Here is a 16,628-nt window from a genome sequence, read left to right on the forward strand (position 1 = left end):
CTGCTCTTCTGTGGTGTGGGCTTAATGAGATCATCCCTGCATTAGCATCCCCTCCCCTCTTCCCTCTCAGAGGCTGTGCACAGTCCTGGATAGCAGTTTTTTGGGGAGGGAATGAAGTTTTCTCTTACCCTGTTCCACCTCCTCCAAGGGGAACTCCAGCCTCTCCACCCTAAGTAGTTTATTCAGACATGTGGATGCATGGGTCTCTCAGAGGTCTTTTGTGTTGTGTGGATGTCCTTTGTTGGAGTATGAATGTCTTTTACATTGTGTGGTGGAGGGGAGAGATTTCTGGAAGAGCTCAGTCTACCATAATGCTGATGTCACTCTTGTATTTTTAATAAAACCATTCTGACAGGAATGAGGTGATATCTCATTGTGGTTTTGATTTGCATTTTCCTAATAATTAGTATGGTTGAACATCTTTTCATGCCTGTTGCCTGTTGGTCATCTGTATATCTTCTTTGGAAAAATGTCTGTTCAGATCCTCTGGTCATTTTTTAATTGGATTGTTTATTTTGTTGTTGCTGAGTTGTATGAGTTTTTATAGATTTTGGATATTAAACTCTTATTGGATATATGATTTGCAGATATTTTCTCCCAACTGGTAAGTTGTTTCCTTTGCTGTGCAGAAGATTTTTAATTTGATGTACTTCCATTTGTTTATATTTTCTTTTATTTCTCTTGCTTAAGGAGACATGTCCAAAAAGATACTGCTAAGGCCAATGTCAAGGAGCATACTGCCTATGTTTTCTTCTAGGAGTTTTATGGATTCAGGTCTTAAATTCAAGTCTTTAATCTATTTTAAGTTAATTTTTCTGTATGCTGTAGGATAGTGGTCTACTTTCATTCTTTTGCATGTGACTATCCAGTTATCCCAATATCATTTATTGAAGAGACTTTCCTTTCTCCTTTGTATGTTCTTGACCCCTCTGTAGAAAATTAGCTGTCCGTAAATGTGTGGATCTATTTGTGGGCTCTCATTTTTGTTCCATTGATGTGTATGTCTGTTTTTCTGCTAGTACCATTCTGTATTGATTAGTATAACATTGCAGTATACTTTGAAAGTGTGATATCTCCAGCTTTATTCTTTTTTCTTAGGATTCTTTCGGGTATTAGGGGTCTTTTGTTGTTCCTTATAAATTTTAGAATTTGCTATTCTATTTTCATAAAGACGGTCATTGAGATTTTCATAAAGATTGCATTGAATCTGTAGATTGCTTTAGGTAGTATGGACATTTTAGCTATGCTAATTCTTCCAGTCCATGGGCATGGTATAACTTCCCATTTCTTTATGTCTTCTTCGATTTGTGTCAACAAAGTCTTCTAGTTTTCAGTGTACAGGTCTTTCACCTTGTTGGTTAAATTTATTCCTTGGTATTTTATTCACTTTGTTGTGGTTGTAAATCAGATTGTATTCTTGATTTCTCCTGCTTGTTCACTTTTAGCGTATAGAAATGTCACTGTTTTTTTTTGTATGTTGATTTCATACTCTGCAACTTTACTGTATTTGCTTATTATTTCTAACAGTTTTATGGTGAATTCTTTAGGGTTTTCTATATATGAAATCATGTCATCTGCAAATAGTGACAGTTTTACTTCTTCCTTTCTTATCTGAATACCTTTTATTTCTTTTTCTTGTCTAATTGTTCTGGCTAGGATTTCCAGTACTGTGTTGAATATCAGAGGTGAGAATGGGCATCCTTGTCTTGTTCCTGTTCTTAGAGGGCTAGCTTTCAGTTTTTCACCATTGAGTATGATGTTAGCTGTGGGTTTGTCATACACGGGCATTATTATGTTGAGGTAATTTTCTTCTATACCCATTTTAATCAGAGTTTTATTATAATTGGATACTGAATCCTGTCAATGTTTTCTCCAAACCTTCTGAGATGATCTTGTGATTTTTATTCTTTATTTTACTAATGTAATGTATCAGGCTGATTGATTTGTGGATGTTGAATCATGCTTGCATCCCTGGCATCCTACTTGATTGTGATGTATGATCCATTTAATGTAATGTTGTGTTTTGCTTGCTAGTACTTTGCTGAGGATTTTTGCATCTATGTTCATCAGCAATATTGACTCATAATTTTCCTTTTTTGTGTTGTCCTTGTGTGGTTTGGTATCAGGGTAATAATGGCCTTGTAAAATGAGTTAGGAAATATACCCTCCTCTTCAATTTTTTGGAAGAGTTAGAAAAGGATAGGTATTAAATTTTCTTTGAGTGTTTTGTAGAATTCACAAGAGAAGCCATCTGGTCCTGGACTTTTGCTTTTTTGGGGAGTTTTTGATTACTTTTCAATCTCCTTACTAGTGTTCAGTGTATTCAGATTATCTATTTCTTATTGATTCCATTTTAGAAGGTTGTATGATCCCAGGAATTTATCCATTTCTTCTAGGTTATCCAATTTGTTCGCATATAGCTTTTCATAGTGCTCTCTTATAATCCTTTTTATTTCTGTGATATCTGTTGTAATTCTTCTCTTTAATTTTCAATTTTATTTGTTTGAGTCTTTTCTCTTTTTTGCTTAGTGAGTCTACTTAAGGGTTTGTCAATTTTGTTTATCTTTTCAAAGACTCAGCTCTTAATTTCATTGATCTTTTCTGTTGTCCTTTTAGTCTTTATTTTATATGTTTCTGCTGATTTTTACTATATTCATCCTTATACTGACTTTGAGCTTCGTTTCTTATGTTTCTAGTTCCTTTAGGTGTAAATTTAGATTGCTTATTTGAGATTTTTCTTGTTTCTTGAGATACGCCTATATTGCTATAACCTTCTCTCTTAGTACTGCTTTTGCTGCATCCCATAGATTTTGGTATGTCATGTTTTCATTTTAATTTGCCACCAGATATTTTTTATTTAGCCTTTTATTTCTTTGTTGATCCCATAATTTTTCCGTAGCGTGTTGTTTAGCTTCCATGTATTTTTGACATTTCCATCTTTCTTTCGTAGTTGATTTCTGGTTCATACTGTTGTGGTTGGAAAAGATGCTTGATATGATTTAAATCTTCTTAAATTTATTGAGACTTGTTTTGTTTCCCAACACATGGTCTATCTTTGAGAATGTTCCACATGCATTTGAGAAGAATGTATATTCTGTTGTTTGGGGGCAGAATGTCCATCTGGTTTAATTTTTCATTGAAAGCTGTTGTTTCCTTGTTTATTTTCTGTCTGGATGACATATCCATCGATGCAAATGGGATATTAAAGTCTTCTAGTATTATTGTGTTGTTGTCAATTTCTCCTTTTAGGTCTGTTAATAATTGTTTTATATATTTTGATGCTCTATGTCTTGATAGGTCATCTCCTTTATTGTTATATAATGTTCATCTTTATCTCTTCTTATCATTTTTGTTGAAGTCTGTTTTGTGTGATATAAGCATGGCTACACTCATTTTCTTTTGGCTACCATTTTCTTGGAATATCATCTTCCAGCCTTTCACTTTGAGCTTATGTTTGTCTTTAGGTCTGAAACGGGTCTCCTGGAGGCAACGTATTGTTGGGTCCTGTTTTTTAATCCATCTAGCCACTCTGTGTCTTTTGATTGGTTAATTTAATCTATCTACATTTAGGGTGGTTATTGATATATGAGGACTTATTACTATCATTTTGTCTTTTGTTTTCTGATTGTTCTATATTTCCATCATTTCTGTCTGCCATTTCAATTTGGTGGGGTTTTTTTTGATGTTCTTCTCAGTCAACTCATTTTTTATGATTTGTGTCTCTGCTCTGAACGTTTGTTTTGTGGTTACTGTGAGGTTTGTATAAAAGGTCTCATAAACAAGATAGTCCTTTTTCTGCTGATAGCACATTATCTTCGTTTGCCTATGCAGGTTCTATCCTTTTCCTCTTCCCTTCGATGCTTTTGTTGTCACAAATTATCTCCTTTTAAATTATGAGTTTGTCACCAAATCAAAGAGGTTAGTTTTATGCTTCTTTTCTGTTTAACCTTTATGTTTTAATTCTTTGCTAATCTGTCCTGATATAGAGTTGCAATTTTCTGATTCTGTCTGCCTATTTATTACCTTGCTCAAAGCTTTATGTACCTTAGCCTTTTAGTTTCAGGGTAGAAGAGCTCCTTTCAACATTTCTTGTAAGGAGGTCTAGTGGAAATGAACTCCCTCAGTTTTCCTTTGTCTGGAAAAACCTTTAGTGCTCCTTCATATTTGGAAGATAACTTTGTTGGACAGAGGATTCTTGGCTGACAGTTTTTATCTTTCAATATTTTGAATATATCATTCCAGTATCTCCTGATCTGTACAGTTTCTGTAGAGAAATCTGCTGATAGACTTATGGGGGTTCCCTTGTAAGTTATTGCTTTTTTTCCCTGGCTGTCTTTAATATTATTTCTTTGTCATTGACTTTTGACGGTATTATTATCATGCATCTTGGAGGTCTTTCTGTGTTGAGATAATTGGGTGTTCTATTAGCTCAATGAATTTGTATATCCAATTCTTTCCCCAGGTTTGGGAAGTTCTCAGATATTATTTCTTTAAATAAACTCTTTCCCCTCCTCTTCTTCTTCTGGGATATTCATTATTCTTATGTTGCCCTTTCTATTGGAGTTATATAATTCCTGTACAACTTATACATTTTAAAAAATCTTAGTTCTCTCTCCAATTCTACTTGCATCATTTCTAGGTTTCCATATTTGAGCTCCATAATTCTCTCTTCCATATAGTCTGCTCTATTTCCAATGCTTTCTAATACAGTCTTCATCTCATTTATGGAGTTCTTCGGCTCCAGAATTTTTATTCGTATCCTTTTGAGAGTTTTAATCTCTTTGGTAAAGTATTCTTTCTGTTCATTGATTTTATTCCCAAGCTCATTGAACTGCCTTTCTGAGTTTTCCTGTAGCTCATTAAGTTTCTTCATGACAGCTGTTTTGAATTCTTTATCAGTTAGATCACAATCTTCTATGACTTTACATTTGCTTTCTGGAGTATTGTTATTTTCTTTTTGTGATACCATGTTACTGTGGCTTTTTGTGGTGCTTGCTGAGTTATTCTGACACTGGTGCATTTGTCATAGTGAACACTTTTCTTATTTAGGTATAGCTTCGTTTGTTTTGATTCAAACTATTCAACTGGTTGAAAATTAGAAGCCTTTCTTTTGTCTTTCAGCAGGTGGCGCTATAGCACTGGTTTTTGGTTTCTCTTAATTGAGCCACCTCTGGCTATATCTGAGGATTGGCAAGTTCCACCCTGCACCACCTCTGTACAGGTTGTCACTGATACTCTCGTCATCGCTGCCTGAACCTCTAGGGGTCACTGATGCCTTACTGTTGCCAGTGTCATTGTGGTCTCTGGCTTCACTGTGTGGAGTACAGGAACGGCTGATTCCTCCATCAGATCCAGGATGACCTGGGTCAGAAGCTCTGCTGCTGTATTGGGGGGGTGGGGAGGGAGACAAGTTTGTGGGGGCACTGACAGCTGTTTCCTGTTACCTTGTGACTGCAGGCACCACTACTGGGATGTCAGAGTCACATGAGAACCTCTGCTGCTGTTACCAGGTTCTGAGCGATAGCTGGAGGTCCCGGAATTATGGGCCTCTGCCTTCACTATGCTTGGCTCCCCATGGCTGTAGGTGTTGTCACAGCTGGCTGGCTAAAGTCACACATACACCTCCACTGCTGCCTACTGAGTTCTCTGGTGCTAGGGGTGGCTGGCTCAGTTGCCATGACTGGGGGTCCACAGTTCTGGGCACCACCTCTGCTGTTCCCCCATTTTGCCTCCTCTACATGCTCCAATCCACCCACCTTCATATATACTGATGTGTGGATCTCTCCAGTGTCCTGGTGTGTTGGGTAATGTAGCCTTTTTTGGGTTATGAATGTTTTACTTCCTGTAGATTGAAGGAGAGAGACAAAGGGATCCTCTCACACCACTATGTTGATGACATTGGAGTACAACTGACTTTTGTATGTTGACTTCATATCCTAAAATCTAACTGAATTTGTTTGTTATTTTCAACAGTTTTTTTGGTGGAGTCTTTAGAGTTTTCTATATACAGGATCATGTTATCTGCAAACAGATTATTTTACTTCTTCGTTTCTGATTGTTCTTTTGTCTAATTTCTCTGGCTAGGACTTCCAGTATTATGTTGAATAAGAATGGCAAGAATGGACATTCTTGCTTGTTCTTGATCTTCAAGGAAAAGCTTTCAGCTTTTCACCATTGAGTATGATGTTAGCTGTGGGCTTGTCATATGTGGTCTTTATTATGTTGAGGTACATTCCTTCAATACTCAATGTTGAGTGTTTTTATCATGAAAGGATGTTGAATTTCATCAAATACTTTTTCTACCTCTATTAAAATGATCATTTTATTTTTGATTCTATTAAATTGATGTATCACATTTGTTGATTTGCATATATTGAACCATCTTTGTATCCAAGGGATAAATTTCACTTGATCATGGTGTACAATCTTTTTAATGTGTTGTTGAATTTGATTTCCTAGTGTTTTGTGGATAATTTTTGCATACATATTTATTGGGGATATTGGCCGGTAGTTTTATTTACTTGTAGTATTCTTATTTGGCTTTGGTATCAAGGTCATTCTGGCCTCAAAAATGTTTTTGTACATGTTACTTCCTCTTCAATATTTTGAAGGTTTAAGAAGTATTGGCTTTAATTCTTCTTTAAATATTTGGTGGAATTCACCCATGAAACCATTTGGTCCTGGGCATTTCTTCATTGGGAGGTTTTTGATTATTGATTCAATGTCCTTATTCATTGCTGATCTGTTCAGATTTTATGTTTCTTCATGATTCAGTCTTGGAAGGTTGTATATTTCTAGGAATTTATTCATTTCTTCTAGATTGTCCAATTTTCTGGAATATACTTGTTCATAGCAGTTTTCTATGATCTTTTCTATTTCTATGATACCAATTGTAGTGTCTCTTGCTTCACTGACAATTTTATTTATTTGAATCCTCTCCTTTTTTTCTTGTTTAGTCTAACTAAATGTTTGTTAATTTTGTTTACCTTTTCAAAGAATCAATTCATTTTTCTTAGTCTCTTCTATTGTCTTCCTCTTCTCTATCCTTTATTTTTGCTTGATCTTTAGTATTTCCTTCCTTTTGGTAACTTTGTTTAGCAGTTTAGTTAGCAAAAGGAAGTTTCATTTCTTCCTTTTAGTTTAATTTGTTCCTCTTTTTTTTAGTTCTTTGAGGTGTAATGTTAGGTTGTTGATTTGAGATCTTTCTTTTTTTAAAATGTAGGCATTTGTAGCCATAAACTTTTCTCCTTGAACTGCTTTGCTTCTTCCCATAAGTTTTGGTATATTATGTTTACATTTTTGTTTGTTGAAAAGATATTTTTTGATTTCCCTTTTGATTTTTTCTTTAATCCGTTGGTTGTTCTGGAGTGTGTTTAGTTTCCACATATTTGTGAATTTCCCAGCTTTCCTCCTGTTTATGATTTCTAATTTAATAGGAAAAAAAGTACTTGATATAATTTCTTTCGTTTTAAATTTGTTGAGACTTGTATTGTGGCTTAACATGATATATCCAGAAAATGTTCCATATGTACTTGAGGAGAGCGTGTATTCTGCTGCTTTTAGATGGAATGTTCTATATGTCTGTTTAGTCTATTTTGTCTATAGCGTTGCTCCAATTCATTGTTTTCTTATTGATTCTGTGGATGATCTATCCATTGTTAAGATGGTGTATGTAAGTCCCCAACTATTACTGTGTTGGTGTTTATTTCTCCTTTAGTTTTGTTAGCATTTGCTTTATATATTTTGGTACTCCAATGTTGGCTGCATAGATATTTGTAATTATTATTTCTTCTTGATGAATTGACCACTTTTACATTATGTGATGACTTTCTTTGTCTCATGTTACAGATTTTGACTTAAAGTCTATTTTGTCTGATATAATTATAGCTACTCTTGCTCTTTTTTGGTTCTATTTACTTGGAATATCTTTTCCCATCCCTTCACTTTGGGCCTATGTGTGTCCTTATTGCTGAAGTGTTTCTCTTGTAAGCAGCATACAGTTGGATCTTGTTTTATTATCCATTTAGACTTTTGATTGGAAGATTTAATCCATTTACATGTAAATAATTATTGATAGGTAAGGAGTTACTAATGCCATCTTATTCATTGTTTTCTGGCTATTTTGTAGTTTCCTGCTCCTTTCTTCCTCTCTTGTAGTCTTCTTTTTGGAATTGATGATTATTTGTAACAGTATGCTTTGATTCTCCTCTCTTTATCTTTTGTCTATCTACTGTAAATTTTTACTTTGTTTCTGCTATGTTGTTACATAAAACATCTTATAGATATACTTGCCAATTTTATGCTGATAACTTAATTTCCATTACATATAAAAACTCTACCTTTTACTCCTCCTTCCACATTATGTTTTTGGCGTCACAATTTATGTCTTTTTGTATTGCGTAGCTATTAATAAATTATTGTAGCTATTATTATTCTTAATACTTTTGTCCTTTAACCTTTATACTACAGTTAAGTTGTTAATACAACACAGTATTGCAATATTACAATCTTCTGAATTTTACTATATACTTACCTTTACCAATGTGTTGTATATTTTCATATATTTTTATGTTATTAATTAGCATCCTTTCATTTCAACTTGAAGAACTCCTTTCAGCTTTTCTCATATGGCAGATCTAGTGATGATCAATTCCTTCAGCTTTTGTTTGTCTGAGAAGGTCTTTATCTCCCTTCATGTCTGAAGGACAACTTTGCCAAATAGTTTTCCTAGTTGGTAATTTTTTCTCTTTCAGTAGTTTGAATATATCATCCCACTCTTTCCTGGCCTGCAAGCTTCCCGCTGAGAAATCCACTGATAGCCTTATGGGAGTTATCTTGTATGAGGGATTTTTTTTCCTTGCTGCTTTTAAAATTCTTTGTTTTTGCTTTAAAAGAATTCTATTATAATGTGTCCTGGAGAAGATTGTTTTGGGTTGAAATGTTGGGGTGGCTTATTAGCTTCATGAACTGGATGCCCAAATATCTCTCCAGATTTGGGAAGTTCTCAGCCATTATTTATTTAAATAAGCTTTTTGTCCCTTTGTCCTTCTCTTCTCCTTCTGGGACTCCAATAATGAATAGATTGTTTCTCTTAATTGTATCTGATGGTTCACATACAATTTCTTTGCTCTTTTTCATTTTTTCCTTTGTTCTCCTTAGATTGGATAATTTCAAAGGCTCTATCTTCTACTTCGCTGATTCTTTCTTCTGCTTGATCCACTCTATTGTTGATGCTCTTGATTGCATTTTTCATTTCATTCATTGTATTCTTCAGCTCCAGAATTTCTGTTTGGTTCCTGTTTATGATTTCTATCTCTCTGTTAAACTTCTTATTTTGTTCGTGTATTTTTTCCTGATTTTGTTGAATTGTCTTTCTCTGTTATCTTGTAGCTTACTGAGTTTCCTTATAACAGCTATTTTGAATTCTTTATTGAGTAAATCATAGATCCATTTCTTTGGAGTCAATTATTGGAAAGTTATTGTATTCCTTTGGTAGCGTTATATTTCTTTGATTTTTCATGTTTCTTGAAGCCTTGCATTCCTGTCTTTGCACTTGAGAAATCAGTTACTTCCCCCTGTCTTTACTGACTGACTTTGGGAGAGAAATACCTGCTGTCAATCCTGCTAGGTATTCTGAGGCTTTCTTGGATCTTTTCTATGAGTACAGCTGGTCCACATTATGTGTTCTCTCTTCTAGTAGAATTCTTAAGCTTGTATTCCTTCTCTTGATCCTGCAAAGCCAGCCTAGGTGCTGACAGACTTCTTTTTACTTTCCTTTGGGTAGTGCTGAAGGCTTAAGTTGTGTCATTTCTCTTAGACCTGCAGAGTGGGTCTGGCTTTCTGTGTATGTTCATCTGCCTTCTTCAAAAGCTGGTTCTCACTGCCATGGGGAGCATGCACAGATAGCCAGCCATGGAGTTGGGGACGTGTGTGAGTGAGGCCTGCAGAGTGCTATTGGTGTCTGTGGGCCAGTTGGAGGGATCTGCAGGTGAGTCATCCCCAATGGCTCATGGGCTGTCTTCCTAACAGATTCCGTGATGCATTTACTAGCATTTGTGTCCTCTGGTCCCCTCTGAGAGCCCTATTTTATGCTTTCCAAGCTGCTCCCTAAATCTCAGTTACACAGCACACCTTAGTAATTGTCTTTATTGTATCTAATATCTGATTTTTTTCCTCCAACAGTGTGTTGGGACTTCTCTGCTAGACTCCTGGGTTTCCACAAAAGCTCTTTTATTCTTGAATGATTATCTAAATTGGTAGTCTTGGAAGAATGATAGAAGAAAACTCTTATTCTTCCATGATAATGATGTCACTATGGTTCAATTTCTTTCTTTATGAACTCCGACTTTCTATTTTTTTTTTTTTGCTAGAGTCTGTGACTTCATTTGTCCAAAAAGTCCAAAAGCAGAATTTAGGACTGATAGTTTAGGTTTGCCCAACAGTTTTACTATTTTATTCTATGGTCTTCCAGCTTCTATTGTTGCCTTTGAGAAATCTTCTCTCAGTTTGTTATTCCTTTGTAGTTAATCTGTCTTTTCTCACCAGTTGCATTGTTTGTTTGTTTGTTTTTTGGTAAGGAAAATTTTCTCTGAGCTAACATCTGTTGCAATCTTCCTCTTTTTTTGGATGAGGAAGATTTGCCCCAAGCTAACATCTGTGCCAATCTTTCTGTATTTTGTATGTGGGTAACCACCACAGCATGGCTTGACAAGTGGTGTAGGTCTCACCCAGGATCCGAACCTATGAACGCGGGCCACCAAAGTGGAGTGTGCCAGACTTAACCACTATGCCACAGGGTTGGCCCCCACCAGTTGCTTTTAAGTCTTTCTATCTTTGGTATTATAGTTTCACTACTATATGTCTAAATGTGAATTTATTTTACTTGAGATAAATGCTTCCTAAATCTGAGGATTTATGTCTTTCTTCAAGTTTAGAAAATATTTAATTATTATCTCTTTATTATTATGCTACATCATTATTATTTTAATTCTCTCATTAATAAATTCATATTAGAAGATTGCTGGACCTTCTTATTCTTTTCTCATGACTCCTAGTTAGTCGTTCTTATTTTTAATTTCTTTATCATTCCTGTTGCATCCTGGGTGATTTCTTAATCTCTCTCTTCTGGTTTAGTGATCCTCTTTTCAGCTATATCTACTTTATTGTTTAATCTGCTTCCTTCTTATTTCAATGACTACATTTTTTTAGAGGTATTGATAGCAAAATGTTTAAAAGCATGGTTTCTGAAGAATTGTTGGATTTACATTTTGGCTCCACCATTTATTAGTTCTGAAGTTTTGGTCAAGTTAATTAACCTTTCTGTGTTTTTTCATGCTTAAAACTTAGATAGTAATTGTATCTAATGTATTCTGTCATTTTGCTAATTATGTAAAATTATTCGTTTAAAATCCTTAAAAGTGTACCTGGCACACATTAAGTGCTCAAAAATGAATTATTGTTATTATCCATTTTCAAATTTGTCTCTTTGTTATTTATAGTATTTTACTGTTATGGGCATAATACTTCATTTTAGAACCTGAATTAGTTTAAATAAATTTAATTTATTATAATTCTTAGATAGTTTTTTCTACCTGAATTTTTAATTATTTAAGCCTACATTTATCACATATTTCGAATCTTGTTCATCATATTTTTGTGGGTTTTGTGAGTTTGGATTAAGAAGCTTCTTGTGCAGTGTAGGAATTCCATGTGACCTGGACTTCTGATGGTGTCCATCAAAAGTGATTTTGTATTTGCTTCTTCTAAGCCCTGGGAGGTCATGGGCCCAGGAGTAATTTTTATAACAATTCTTTATTTGGAGTTTCCCAGAGCACACCCATGAGTGTAGCACAGTCTTGAGGTTTTGTTATTTCAGGGGAAACTTTCTATTTCTCCCAGAGCTCATACAAACATAAGCTTACTTGTCATCTCTCTGTGCCCGTGGGTGAACTTTTTCTCCACCAAACCACGCATTTATTAAAAGGAAAGTCTTCTGATGGTCTGTATTTTATGTAGGTGTTTTAGTTTCAAGTTTATGCCCTTTGCAGGCCCAAGGTTTTGTTTCCTAGTTCCACATGGACTTTAAATGCTAATTTTACAAAAATTATTTAGTGGAATGTTTCCCTCCCCACTCCTCCCCAGGGGAACAATAATGTCAATTTACGTGTTTAACACTTTGTTTCTTTCTTTTTTTTAGGTGTATTGGGGGATTTTCCCTTATTTCTTTCCTATTTGGCTTTGCATTTAAAAAATTATGTAACATTTACCCATCAATGAATGAATGAATGAAGGCCACCTCTGACTGGAGATCAACATTTGTGAACTGAGAAGGAGATGTTAGTAAATTATGTTACAAGAGTGAGCAAAACCCTTGAAAGGAAATTAAGACTGAAAGCTGGAAGTACAATCTGGATCTTGGTTGTTGGTTTTTCTCCTGCCACCAAAAACTTATGTTCAACTACCAGGAAGATACCCACAGGAAGCTGCTGTGAGTGACTATTAAGGGTTTGTATAGTCAATGACTCATGATCCACAGTTCCCCTTGGTCATTCACCTTCCTGCCTTGAAAGTCATAACCCATCCCCCTTCTGGAAAACCCACACACATACAATTAAAACAGAAAGTAGAAGGATTCAGATCGAATTGTCTTTAATCCCTGGAGGCCTCTCCACATCTGCTGTCCCCTGGGAGCCCATGTATTTTCACACATGAAGGGGGAACTTCTCCCTAATGCAGATGCTGCTCAGATATCTACTGAGAGCCTCACTAAGTCTTCTTGTGACTCTGTCTTCCCTCAGACTCCAACACTGGGTTCACTTCCACTTCCCACAGTTGAAATAGCAATGCCTTTTTTTAGATGGAGTCTATAATAACTTCTACTGATACTGAAGAAAATGCGACTCCACATGAAAAAGAAAAATTTGAGCTTTGTAAAACTCTACTCTCTTAAAACATTCACTGTCTGAAACTTAAATTTACTCTTGCTTTTCTATGATTGTCTGGAGCAAATATGTGGATACTTCTTTTAGGATCTGGATCTCTGGAGCATCTCCATCTTCATTTCTGCCAGGGAGGTAATGAGCAACAGCTTGCAGACATTCTTATTCATTCTGAGTTCCCTGTCATGCTATTTGGCCTATGCAGGGCTCCAGTAGACTTCCAGAAATGAATGAATTGCACTGTAGGGAATATCCTGGGCAGAAGAGTCATCTGTGTCTGCCTAAAGAACATCTGGAGAGTGTCTACATAGACAACATCTAGATGCCCACTAGTCAGTCCTGCTTCTGACGGCCTCCAACAAACAGTATCACCTCCCAAAGTATATATTTATTACCCTGGACATAAAATTTCTAGGTCCAGCCCCACTCAACAAAGATATCTTGTTGTTCAAGATAATTACAGTAACTATTAAAACTACTACTACAACTACCAACACGCAACAAGGATGATCAAGATTACGACTACTTTTCTGCCGTGTATTCAGAAATTTACTATAAGTGATTTGTATACATTATGACACTTAATTCTGTCATAGTGACCTTCGAACCACAAGTTCAACCAAATATATCCAAAGGTCTCTGGAGCTATCCAAACTCATTTTTCCATTCTAACTGTCCTAGTAATCAACTTCATCAAATGAGACATGTTATTTATTTTGTTCTGAATTTTATTTCATAGAGACTCTCTTTGTCTCTGTCTCAATCCTGGCATACCCCATCTTGGCACTGCACTTTGTGTCCCATTCAAGACATTGAACGGAGTTTACAGATAATCTGCACCTGGTCAGGATGAGGAGGTATTACAGGCCATCTAGAAACCGTTCCAGCAGGCAAGGACTTGATAAGAAGCTCAGTGACCAGCTCTGGTCCCAGGGAGAGAAAAACTCACTCACTCTCTTCCAAACACAAGTAAAACATTTGTTTATGTAGAAAGTTAAAGTAGCAATGCTTGATATACTCTAAGGTGATAGAGGCTACAAACCCCATAAAACCTGGGCCTTATTTTTATGACGCTTTTAAAAATACATACATAGCATATGTTTATTGTAAGAATACTAGAAAACACTAATGAATAAAATGAAAAAAGTAAAAATCACCTTTAATTACATTATTCAGATATAATTACAGCAACACTTTGGGGTTTATTGTCCTAGACATTTTTCACTGAGGGGTGGGAGAGCTGAGTGCAGCACATAAATTGCATCTGGGGGCCACTTTTCCCTTAACAATATGTCATGACCATCTTTTATTGCTATTAAATATTCTCTACAGAGTTATTTTAATGGCTGCTTAGTGGTCCACTGTCTAGCATATAATTTACTTTTTAATCTGCCTTTGTTGGGTATTTTTAGAATTTTCTTTTTACACTTTTATAATGATGTATGACATCACGTACATACAACAGAATTTCCCAAAGTAAAACTAGGTTTACAGTGAGTGAGTGATAATGTTAAGTATTCACCTTAACAGATGACCTTGAGTCTATGATTATGACTTTACTCTTAGTCACTCACCAGGTTACAAATACCCATGATTTGTGATTTAAAGTTTCATGCTGCATAAGATCCAAAAGGGCAACTTGCATCTGCCTGGACGGCCCAATCTTGAGCACATTGTTATATACAATATTTATGGTGACTACAGCTAATCAATATGAGAATGATAATATGCTTTGGCATGATGCGTGCTTTGCAGGGTGTGGCTGTATTAGGACCAGCCTGTGGTACAAATAGCAATATGGACTAGAAATAGGGAAGGGGACAGTGTTTGCTTTGATATAGAGCAGGTGTTTTGAATCTTAGTAAAATCCTATTCTAGAAAGTTAGAAATTACCTACGGAAAATTTCACCTTAGATACCTGAGCCATTGCAACAATGGCCCTGTTATCTTAAGGAACATTGAGAAGTAACATATTATAGTAAGATATTATAGTGTGCAAGAGCCAGACTGTGGAACTAGACTGCCTGGGTTTGACTCCCAGCTGTCACTACTAGAAATTGTCTATGTTGATCTTGATCAGTCTACTTGCCTTTTCTGGTGCCTCAATTTCCTCAATTGTGTAAATGGGATATTGCTGACTTCAGAAGCTTGCTGAGGCTATTAAATAACTTTGTGAGCATAAGGCACTTAGAATTGTGTCCAACTCGTTAACAGCCATCTATATGTTAGCTATCATCCATGTCAAGATGTGGAGTTTCTCTGGCATTGAGAGGATCATCTTTAATCCTCTTAGCACTTACAGGAAAGAAGATAAGGTCAGATATTGCAGAGCTCTTCTAGTTCCTTTTCTGCTAATTATACAAAACTTATTTTGCAAAAGCAGTTTCTATTCTCCGCACACAGACCACAGCTGGTGGCTTAGGGAACATCTCTTCTCAACTAACTGAACTAGGTCTTCATATCATTGTGGTCATTGCTGATCATCTTTGATGAGCTCAATAATTTGAGTTAGCACTGAGGTGGCAGTAAGATGAGATCTCCAGCTCCAGAAAGGTCTAATGATTTATCAGACCCCAGGGACCAGTACGAATGCTCAGGTCTCTGCTTCCAGCTTAGATTTCAAAGGCAGATGCAAAGCTGTGGGCTCCAGGAAAATCAAATTGCAATGTATCCTAACCCTTGATGTTCAAGTCAGCCCACCTCCCCATTTGTTGGTCGCAAATTTCTGTTTTGATATCTTAGATCTCAGAGAGTAATATGTCCTCATAAAATTTTCATAATTTCAATGCTTAATACTCTTCTATGAAAAATATTTAGATAGTTATCTACAAGATTTGGATTCAGAAGATGAATTGAAACCTTTGTTAATGTTCCTCTGTTTAATCATGGACAATGACGGGGAGGAGGGCTGATGCTGGAAAACAAGATTCCTTTCTCTACATTCAGTTGTTACTAAATAAATATTTGTTAATTGAGTAAAAGGACTCTTCACATAAAATATGACCAGAGAAAAGGGATCAATTCAGGATTTGTTCAAGTCTTATAACTCTCACTGGGTATGTTTCCTGATGAACTCTATGGGACTGGAGAACATGTTATCACGTACCCTTGAAAAGCGTGGATGTAAGGGCCATCGGCGGGGTAAGGCAGAAGGAAAATGAAATGAAGGAGAAAATTGGTAAACATCCAGTATCCATGGGACTTGCTCCTGCCAATCCCTTTGGTCAAGGGATGAGTTTGCAACTCACCTTGTGATTTTACAAGGAATGAGGGTTAGTTGTGTGCTTGAGGGAGATTGAATTGTTGGTGATAATGCAGTATGGAAATAGAAAAGGAGGAAAAGATGGAAAGTTTTTAAGTAATTTAGCAGAGTAATATAAGTTTCTAAATTGTGAGGGCAAATGCTCTGTGATAACATCTGATTTTTGATTCCCTCACAGCTTTGGTCAGTGAACAGGCAGGTGAGGAACTCCTTGTCTTTATTGTTCTTGGTCTCTGGTATATCAGTCACCAGGTTACCTCAAGGTCCTGTAGAGATGGATGTAGAAAGACTGGGAAGAAGTATCAGTGTTACTGCTTCCCTGGGCCAACCTGCTCCAGGATCCCACAGTCTCTGCCCTTGACACTGTGTGCTTGGCTGGGTGATCAGGCCCTGCTCAGCCTTCCCAAAGCCCCAGGGTTGGTCTCCTT

At 36.1% G+C, this 16,628-nt stretch overlaps 1 protein-coding gene across 1 annotated transcript in view; it reads left to right on the forward strand.

Moving 5' to 3' along the window:
- Positions 1–12,635, forward strand: part of FCRL1 (Fc receptor like 1) — a 46,661-nt gene extending 34,026 nt beyond the window's left edge. The window contains exon 12 of the transcript XR_011438674.1: positions 12,197–12,635. The gene's annotated coding sequence lies outside the window, so the exon portion shown is untranslated. The remainder of the gene's footprint in view (positions 1–12,196) is intronic.
- Positions 12,636–16,628: the final 3,993 nt, after the last annotated feature.

The sequence above is a fragment of the Equus caballus genome, chromosome 5, assembly GCF_041296265.1.
Source record: "Equus caballus isolate H_3958 breed thoroughbred chromosome 5, TB-T2T, whole genome shotgun sequence".
Taxonomy (NCBI): Eukaryota; Metazoa; Chordata; class Mammalia; order Perissodactyla; family Equidae; genus Equus; species Equus caballus.